Source organism: Carlito syrichta, unplaced genomic scaffold (assembly GCF_000164805.1).
Source record: "Carlito syrichta isolate Samal-C Ts95f unplaced genomic scaffold, Tarsius_syrichta-2.0.1 Scaffold305884, whole genome shotgun sequence".
NCBI classification, from domain to species: Eukaryota; Metazoa; Chordata; class Mammalia; order Primates; family Tarsiidae; genus Carlito; species Carlito syrichta.
The window spans coordinates 821,476-831,764 of record NW_007249980.1 but is presented as its reverse complement, the minus strand read 5'-3'; the positions used below and the strand labels follow the sequence as shown (position 1 = coordinate 831,764).

The 10,289-nt window shown below is 43.9% G+C and overlaps 1 pseudogene; it reads left to right on the top strand.

The window, feature by feature from the left end:
* The first annotated feature begins 8,098 nt into the window (after positions 1-8,098).
* LOC110596060 lies at positions 8,099-8,379 on the top strand (annotated as a pseudogene).
* Positions 8,380-10,289: the final 1,910 nt, after the last annotated feature.

Below are 10,289 nucleotides of genomic sequence, written 5' to 3'. Positions count from 1 at the left end.
GAGACTAGCCTGGGCAACATAGTAAGACCTCCTTCCTACAAAGATCAAAAAATTAACCAGGTGTGGTGGCACGTACTTGTAGTCCCAGCTACTCGGGAGGCGAAGGCAGAAGGATGCCTGAGCCCAGGGAGTTGTGATTATGCCAATGCCCTCCAGCCTGGGTGACAGAGTAAAACCCTGACTCAAAGTAAATAAACAAACAAACAAATAAACAAAATAAGGCCAGAGATAACTGGGCCAGATGGAGTGGGAAGAGCCATGAACTACACAGGATTTTACTCTGGGTGAAATGAGAAACCATTGAAAGATGTTGAGCAAGAGTGATATGATCTGGCTGGACTCGGAGGCTCAACCTGTAATCCCAGCCCTTTGGGAGGCCAAGCAAGTGGTTTGCCCGAGCCCGCGGGTTAGAGATCAGCCCAGGCAACTTGGCAAGACCTCGCCTCTACAATACAAAATCAAAAATTAGCTGGGCATGGTAACAGGTGCCTGTAGTTCCGGCTACTTGGAAGGCCGAGGCAGAAGGATCGCCAGAGCCCAGCAGGTCGACACTGGGGTGGCCATGAGTGTGCCACTGCACTCCAGCCTGGGAGACAGAGTGAAACTCCGACTCAAAAAAAAAAAGAATGACATGGTCTGAATGTCCTACAAGATAACTCAGGCCACCATGTTTAGAACAGACTGTAGGGAGTAAGAGCAAAAGCAGAAAGACTAGTGAAGGACGATTGAAATCCTCCAGAGGAGAGATGGGAACTTGGAGCAGGATGAGAGCAATGTTGGTGAGAAGTAGATAGACTTGGGATATATTTCAAGGTAAAACCAACAGGACGTGCCAACAAATTGGATGCGGGATGCAAAAGAAAGGGAGGTACATAGAAAGACTCCAGGTTTTTCAGTCTGAATAACTGGAAGGGTTCATTAACATGGACTGACATAGAAATGAATAGGAAGGCGTGAAATTGGTTTGAAAGGTCAAGGATTCTTTTCCTACCTCCTTCTCTTGTGGCAAGTGAGAGACTCAAGATTCAATGCGTACAAGTGGAGAAAGACTTTAGCCAATGAGAATGAACGTGGCATCCCCATGAGAATAGGTTGAGACCATAGAGGCAGAAATATGAGGGTGAGTGATGGACTGTCCTAGTGAGCTTGCTGGAGGGGTCCTGAGAGGATGGATGAGTGGAAGAGGAGGGAGGAGAAGACAGGACGCTGAGGAAGCTTAAGATGAAGACTTACAACTTGCTGTTGTTAGACTTCATCACTGGGGCCATGCGAGGAGGCAGCAGGCCAAAAATAGGTGGCAGACAATATCGTGTGGGTTGCAGCCTTAAGATGTGTGAGTGAAGAGCAAGGTAAGTAAGAATTTCTACAAAGACAAAACAGGTAAAAAGAGAACATTAAGTCTGTGGTATATAGTTAGGGAGAAATCTTTAGAAAAAGGCTTCTTTAGAATATATCATTCTTGTAACACGAAGAGTAACATTTCTTTTTAGGGGATCTTTCTTTTTTGCTGACTCTCCATCCACTCTATTCCTTAACTTCCATAAGTTCTGCCTCCAAAGGGTTTCTCGGATGTGTCCATTTCTACTGGTGTTCGCTGCTAATACTCTGTTCTAGGCTCCTGAGATCTCTCTCCTTCACTAAGGCAACAACTTTCCAGATATCTTTCCTCTTCTATTCTTATCTCCCTCTATTTCCCACCATGATATATGAAAGAGCATTTTAAAATGACCATCAGACATTTCCTGATGTCTGGGATAGTCTCCATTCTTCAGTGGCTCCTCATTTCACCGAGAATAAATCATTGCAATAAAAAATAGCACACAAGTGGCACACACTGTGTGCCAGGCACTATACTAAAAGCATTAACACATACCAACTCATTTAATACTTAATCCTGAGAGGCAGGAACTCTTACCATAATTTACGTTTATCAGATGAAGAAACAGAGGCACTGAGAGGTAATTTGTTCAAGAGGCCTATCTTAACCTGGGTTTCCCAGAAAACAGAGCTCGCAGTAAACACATATGTCCCACCCCCCTACTGGGGACACAGCTTCAGGATAGCAGAAGTGAATGAGGCAAGGAGGGACAACCATTATCAAGATGACCACGGCGTGGTATCAGGTACACCTGACGGCTTGATCCTGCCTCACCATTTCTACCTGGAGACACTCCATGTGGGTGGAGGAGGGGAAAAACTTATTCACTGACAATGACTCCTCAAAGGCTTATTTCCTCAATGTCTTTGGGGCAGAGGTTTACCCCAGGGGGCACTGGTTCCCTTGCATACGTGCCCACCGGCAGGTCTCTGCATCAACAGGAATGCACCTGTGCAAAAGATGAGAGGTCTGGCAGGGCACAAACAAAGGCGTGATCAGGTTGGTCCACATGAAGTCTATCAGAGCCCAGACGGAGAAGACTGTCAGCAAACAGATACATGAGACCAGAAGATCTGAAGTCGTGTCCAACAAGTGGCTGATGCACGTAGATAGTGAATCATAGGGCTGGGGTGCAAGCGCTGGGCAGTTTGGCCTCAAAGCCCATACGTTTCATTGTTATTCATATACGGCTTTGCAGAGTAAGACCCAGACCCTTCTCGGCATCCTACAGTGCCCAGCACGTTATGGACCCTGCACAATTTGTCCAACTCCATCTTGTGCCACACTTTTTCTCACTCACTTAGCTTCACGCTCGTGGCTCTTTCAGTTCCTTAACTCCACTCCATCCTTTCCTGCCATGGGACTTTAGCACCTGTTAGGCCCCCTGTGTGGGTGCTTTTTCTTCCCCTTTTACATGGCATTTTGTTTTGGGGTTTTTTTTTATTTTGGATTCAAGGAGCACGTGTGACGTTTTCTTACATAGGTCCATTGCATAAAGGTGAGGTTTGGGCTTCTACTGAGCTCTGCCCCCACCCCCAAGTGGTGAGCATGGTACTTAATGGGTGTTTTTTTTCCAACCTTATTCCCCTTTTCTCCCTCCCTTTTTTAGTATATTGTTCCCATCCTTGTGTCCATGTGTGTCCAGTGTTTAGCTCCTACTTATGAGTGAGAATGGTATTTAGTTTTCAGTTTCTGCAATAATTCACCTAGGGTAATAGCCTCCAGCTGCGTCCATGTTGCTGCAAATACCATGATTTTGTTCTTTTCATGGCTGCACAGTATTGCATGGTGTATGTGTACCACATTTTCCTTATTTGGTTCACCCTTTGAAGAGCATCCAGGTTGGTTCCATGTTTTTGCTATTGTGAATAGTGCTATGATAAACATACGAGTGCAGGTATCTTTTTGGGAGAATGATTTACTCATGGCACTTCCTTATCTTCTAGTTTTAATTTAAGTGACAGAGGCCTTCCCGATCACTCTACGAAGGAGGATTTGCCTCTCGGAATCCTCCTCCTCAACTCCATGTGTGTTTTTTTCACAATGCTCCCCTTAGCCTGAAGTCATTCTATTAATTTCTTTGATAATTTATTTTTTGTCAGTCTCTCCACTTGAATGGAAGCCTCTGGAGGCAAGGGCAATGTGTATCTTATTCACCCTCTATCCTCAGCATGGAGCTCAGCACCTGACCCAAAGAGATGCTCAATAAATTGTTGCAGGATTAATGAATAAAGAGCTTTCATATGAGAAATGGACTTCAAGGTGGCGTTGTCCTCATCAGTGTTCAAAGTAAAAACACTAGGGAGGTACTGAATGGATAAGCGAGAGGTCGTAATAGATGAAGGTAAGAGACTAGAAGGAAAGGGGGTGGGTGATCTGGCTCTTTCAAGTTTCCCTCCAGCTCTAGGGATCCTTGAACTATGGAGGATATCTTTAAGGAAGTACAGAGGGAACAGGAAGGAAGCAAAAGTAGGAATTCCTTAGGAAGTTCAAAGCGGAAATTGTGTGACAGAGTTGTTTAAAGCAGAGCTTTGAAACAGTGAATCTATAAATGGGTTACAAAAATCCAGGAATTGTCATTGAATTCTATACATAAACATGTTTCTATGTATGCATGTGTAATTTTCTAGGCAATAGTTTCTATCACATTTGAAAATAAGCCCATAACCGTTACATGGTTAGGAAACACGAATCGATTGCCCCAACGCATAAACAAGCTAGACTCACTTCCTCAGCTTTCAAATGAACACATCAAAGTCCAAAGATGTTACAGGACCTGCTAACATTCAAACAAAATAAATTAGGTGACATGAAGGCCCAGGACTCAAGTCTCTGGATGTCCATTCCAGTGTTTTTTTGCTGCGCCACAATGCTTTCCTGAAATTAAGTCATAAAATATTATGTGAAGGAAAAAGAAAAAAAAAAGACAGGACATCCACAACTCAATTGGAAAGTTTTTATTTTTAACCTGCCAATGGTATACAACCTCCACTGCTAACAATTTAGTTTAGAAGAGCCATGAACTACACAGGATTTTACTCTGGGTGAAATGAGAAACCATTGAAAGATGTTGAGTAATATATCAACATACGCCAGCACCCATAGTTCCGGCTATTTGGAAGGCTGAGGCGGATGGATTGCCGGAGCCCAGCAGGTCAACACTAGAGTAGCTGTGAGTGTGCCACTGAACTCCAACCTGGGCAACAGAGTGAGACTCCAACTCAAAAAAAAAAAAGACATGACATCCACAACTCAATTGGAAAGTTTTTATTTTTATTTTTAACCCGCCAATGGTATCCAACCCCCACTGCTAACAATTTAGTTTAGTCATAGAAGAGAAGATCCAAACTGATCACAAAGGTAAATGCAGTAGTATAATAAGGACAGAGGAACCTCAAATGTCCCCTGAAAAGTTCCCTGATTTCAGATGAAAGTCCTAAAAACATCCTGAAATGTTTATTTTTCAAGATGGTTAAGAAATATGAAAGAAGCCAGGCTCGGTGGCTCAGCCTGTAATCCTGCACTTTGGGAGGCTAAGGTGTGAGTGGATTGCCTGAGCCCTCGGGTTCGAGACCCACTTGGGCAACTTGGTGAGCCCTCATCTCTACAGTAAAAATAAAAAATTAGCCGGGTGTGGCAGCGCGTGCCTGTAGTTCCAGCTACTTGGAAGGCTGAGGCAGAAGGATCGCAAGAGCCCAGCAGGTCGAGGCTGCGGTGGCCAGGAGCAGCCACTGCACTCCAATCTGGGCGACAGAGTGAGACTCCAACTCAAAAAAAAAAAAAAAAAAGAAATATGAAAGAAAGGGTCAAAATAGTTGTTCATCCACTTAGCTCAGAAACAAAAAAGTCAGATCATCTTTATTCATAAACATAAGCATGAATATAATTGGCCTTCGGTATTTGTGGGGATGGGTTTCAGGACTCTCTGATACCAGAATCCACAGATGCTCAAGTCCCTTATATAAAATGATGCAGAATTTATGTATAACCTACATACATCCTTCAGATTACTTGCACCACCTAACCAAAAACCTACACATCACTTTATTCCTGTGGATTCCATGTTGTATGCGGTGTGCAGCAAGTTTTTTCTTTGGGGATTTTGTGTAATTTTTATGTTGTTGTTATCAGAGTCTCACTGTTGCCCAAGCTGGAATGCAGTGGCTCGTTCATGTCCATTGCAGCCTTGACCTGCTGGGCTCAAGTGAGCCTTCTGCTTCAGCCTTTCAAGTTGCTGGAACAGGCACACACTATCACACCCAGCTAATTTTTTAATTTTATCGTAGAGATGAAGTCTCGCCAAGCTGTCTAGGCTGGTCTTGAATCCCTGGACTCAAGCAACCTTCTTGCCTCTGCCTCCCAAAGTGCTGGAATGACAGGTGTGAGCCAACACGCCTGGCCTTTTTTCTGAGTATTTTTATTTCATGGTTGGTTGAATCCACTGATGCAGAGCCCATGAATATAGAGGGTCAATTATATATCAAAGTTGCCCACAAAAAAAAATTAAAAATAAAAGCACAAGGCCGGGCTGGGTGGCTCAGCCTATAATCCCATCACTTTGGGAGGCTGAGGAGAGTGGATTGCCTGAGCCCATGGGTTCCAGACCAGCCCAGGCAACTTGGCGAGACCTCTACAATAAGTCAAAAATTAACCAGGCATGGTGGCATGCACCCATAGTTCCGGCTATTTGGAAGGCTGAGGCGGATGGATCGCCGGAGCCCAGCAGGTCAACACTAGAGTAGCTGTGAGTGTGCCACTGAACTCCAACCTGGGCAACAGAGTGAGACTCCAACTCAAAAAAAAAAAAAGACATGACATCCACAACTCAATTGGAAAGTTTTTATTTTTATTTTTAACCCGCCAATGGTATCCAACCCCCACTGCTAACAATTTAGTTTAGTCATACTTAATACTAAATACTTTAATACTGGCTTAAAATAAAATGAAAATCTGGCTATGAACTGTTCAAGTTTTGGGAGCTTCCAAGAGAATGTTTCAGAGAAGGAGGAAGCTAAGGGGATAGAAAGAAGGAGAGGGAAGAGGGAGGGAAACAGAGAAAGGTGAAGAAGGAGGTGAATGTTTAAATGTAAGCCTCCCTGATGCAAGCCTCAGTCCATGGAGAATCGCTCTCTATGCGTGTGATAAAGGACCTCTGAGCCACGCCAGCACCCTCTGCTCCTAGAACCTTCTTATAAATCACAAATATGATCATTACATATCTACAAAAATTCTTCAGTGCTTTTTCCACCTCTGCAGAGTAAAGTCCAAACTTTTCAGCATGGCACACAAGCCATTAATCATCTAGCTGTACCCACCCTATTCCCCCAACATCCCCACGACCCCAGTTGTGCATACACCATCACCAGTTGTACGCAGTCCTGGGAGTTCTCCAAATACCCTTTCCTTTGCCACTGTGATTTTTTTTTTTTTTTTTTTTGAAAGCAGGATTTATTGAAAGGACAGAAAAACTCCCACAATGAGAGGGGACCCGAGTGAGTTGCCCACCACTGTGATTTTTGTTTCAGCTCTTCTTTCTTTCTAGAATAACCTTCTCTCTGCCTACCTTTTTCAATCCTTCAAGTCACAGCACACGTATCCTTTTTCTGTCATTCCCACCTGGTCTGTGCCCCCCTAACACTACTCATCCCAATCACAGGTGCTAACACGTGTGTTTATATAATGGGGATTACACCACATTGTATCTGTTTACCTTCCCCACTAGACCAAGAGTCCCTTAACAGCGAGGATCATGTCCATCCTATTCAAGGTGAACGGCGTCCAACACGCAATAGGAATTCTATAATTATGTGTTAACTGAATGAGTATTGAAGAACTTTATATTCTGCCTGACGTCCCAGTTACACAGGATTACTAGGAGCTCTGCATTCAGTTATGATGCATGGGAATTAAGTGTGATCAGATTCCTCTAGTCTCCTGACAACACTTCAGCAAAATCTTTTTTTTTTTTTTTTTTGATTTGTAGTCTCACTCCGTCACCCAGACTGGAGTGCAGTAACAAACTCACGGCCACCTCAGAGTCGACCTGCTGGGCTCCAGCGATCCTTTCACCTCAGCCTTCCAAGTAGCTGGAACCACAGGTGCACGCTACCACACCCGGCTAATTTTTTAATTTACTGTAGAGATGAGGTCTCACCAAGTTGCCCGGGCTGGTCTCTAACCCACAGGCTCAGGCAATCCCCTCACCTTGGGTTCCCAAAATGCTGGGATTACAGGCTGAGTCACTGAGCTGGGCCAAAATCTTTAAACAAAAAGTAAAGTGTGCCTTGCCTGGATGTGGTGGTTGATGCCTGTAATCCTAGAACTTTAGGTGGTCGAGGTGAAAAGATTGCTTCATTCCAGGTATTCAAGACCAGCCTGGGCAACATAGTAAAACCACTACCTCTACAAAAAACAAAGAAAATAAAAAATTATCCAGGCATGATGGTATGTGCCTGTAGTCCTAGTTACCTGGGGGGCTGAGACAGGAGATTGCTTAGCCCAGGAGCTCAAGGTTACAGTGAGCCATGTTTGTGCCACTGCACTCCAGCCTTGGCGACGGAGCAAGACCCTGTCTCTTAAAAGAAAAAAGAATAAAGTGTGAATCTTCACTAATTTATTTTTAATGACTTCTTCTGCCGTTCCTGGTGCAGTTTGTGTGCTCGTTCAGTGCAGATCTGGTACCTCTTTTGTGAAGCAGCAGCTGAGACTCCAGCAGTCTCCATGGCAGATGAAAAGTTCAAGGAAGGAGTCAGGACAAAGAGATCATATTAAATTGAAGGTGGTGGGGCCGATGGCTCCATGGTGCAGCTGAAGATTAAGAGGCACATACCACTTAGTAAACTAATGAAAACCTATTGCAAACGACAGGGTTTGTCAATGAGGCAGATCAGGTTCTGATTTGGTGAGCAGCCAATCAATAAAACAGACACACCTGCACAGTTGGAACTGGAGGATGAAGGTCAATTGATGTGCTCCCACAGCAAACAGGAGGCATTCACTAAATAGGAAACCTGCTTCTCTACTCCAGAACTCTGTTCTGACAGACCAAGAATACATTCTCAATTAGAAAACTGCAATTGGGTTCCACCACATCCTAACTACTACAGTTTTCTCTTTTCTCTCATTTTCCCCTTCCCCATTTTTTTTTATTGTCCATAAAGTACCTGATATATGTGCACTAGTATATGGCTTTTTTTTCCCCCTAAATGGCCAATGATATGTTTTGACTGAATCAAGTGGAGATGGGATGGGGACAGATACTCGTTCTGTGAAAATTACCCCTTTCCCCGTGAGTGGCATACCATTCAGCTCTTATCTTTATATTACAGTGTTATTTTGCTCTCACTGATTTAACAAAAAACAACAGCATAAAAATCCTTGCATGACTTGTTCACCTGGAGAATTTTAATGTTTTTTAGTTATCATTGTACAACTAAGGACAGTTTTATAACTTTTTTGTACATAGCTATTACATGTAGGGAAATCTGTCTTTAAGTAGGGATATATTACTCTAAAAAAAAATCCCAGATAGTTTTCCCTTCAAGTCAAACGTTTTTTTGGTTTTGTTTTGTTTTTTGAGTTGAAGTCTCACTCTGTCGCCCAGACTGGAGTGCCATGGCCGTTCCCGGCCACTGCAGCCTTGACCTGCTGGGCTCCAGTGATTCTTCCGCCTCAACCTTCCAAGTAGCTGGAACTACAGGCGTGCACTACCACGCCCGGCTAATTTTTTGATTTATTGTAGAGATGAGGTCTCACCACGTTGCCCAGGTGGGTCTCGAACCCACAGGCTCAGGCAATCCACTCACCTCAGCCTCTCAAGGTGCGGGATTACAGGCTGAGCCACTGAGCCTGGCTTCAAACATCTTGTTGGTTAAATAAATTTCTTGTTTAAAATGAAAAAAAAAGTGACAATGACTAAGCAGAATAAGAACATAATTTTTCTGGCAGCCAGTCAAGAGAATGCTGTTCTCCTAAAGTAGTCCCTTCAAAATTTGAAATTAAGTGAGCCAGGTACAGTGGCTCATGCCTATAATCCCAGCACTTTGGGAGTTAGAGGCAAGAGGATTGCCTAAACCCAGGGGTTCAAAACCAGCCTGGGCAACTTAGTGAGACCCCATCTGTATAATAAATCAAGAAATTAGCCAGGTGTGGTGGCATGCACCTGTAGTCCTAACTACTTGGCAGGCTGAGGCAGAAGGATTGTCTGAGCCCCAAAGGTCAAGGCTATGGAGCCCTGATGGTGCCACTGCACTCAAGCCTGGGTGACAACCTGAGATACCAATTCAAAAAAAAGTGGAACATACTCAGAAAACCACAATGGAGAGCTATGAGATTTTAGGAAATTGAGTATTTTGACTATATCCCCTTCTCTAGTGGAAAACAGAGGTAAATACGGCTAACAGTAAAAATTGTGTGTGTGAAAGAAAGCCAAGTGTTTCTAAAACTCACAGCTATACTCCTACTTTGGTTATTAAAAGAGTAGAATTTTGCTAAAACAGTAAATCATTGATGTGAAGAGCAAGTAACATAGTATCAGGCTAATTTGTTTTGTTTTGTTTTTAGTTGGAGTCTCACTCTGTCGCCCAGACTGGAGTGCAGTGGCCGCTCCCGGCCACCGCAGCCTCGACCTGCTGGGCTCTGGCGATCCTTCCGCCTCAGCCTTCCAAGTAGCTGGAATTACAGGCATGTGCTACCACGCCCAGCTGATTTTTTGATTTATTGTAGAGATGAGGTCTCGCTGCCCAGGCGGGTCTCGAACCCGCGGGCTCAGGCAATCCACTCACCTCAGCCTCCCAAAGGCGGGGGATTACAGGCTGAGCCACCGAGCCCAGCTTTAATTTGTTTTTTTTTAATATTGAAAATAAGACAAGAAATAGTAAATTAAATCTAACAAATGATAATGATAAGAGGG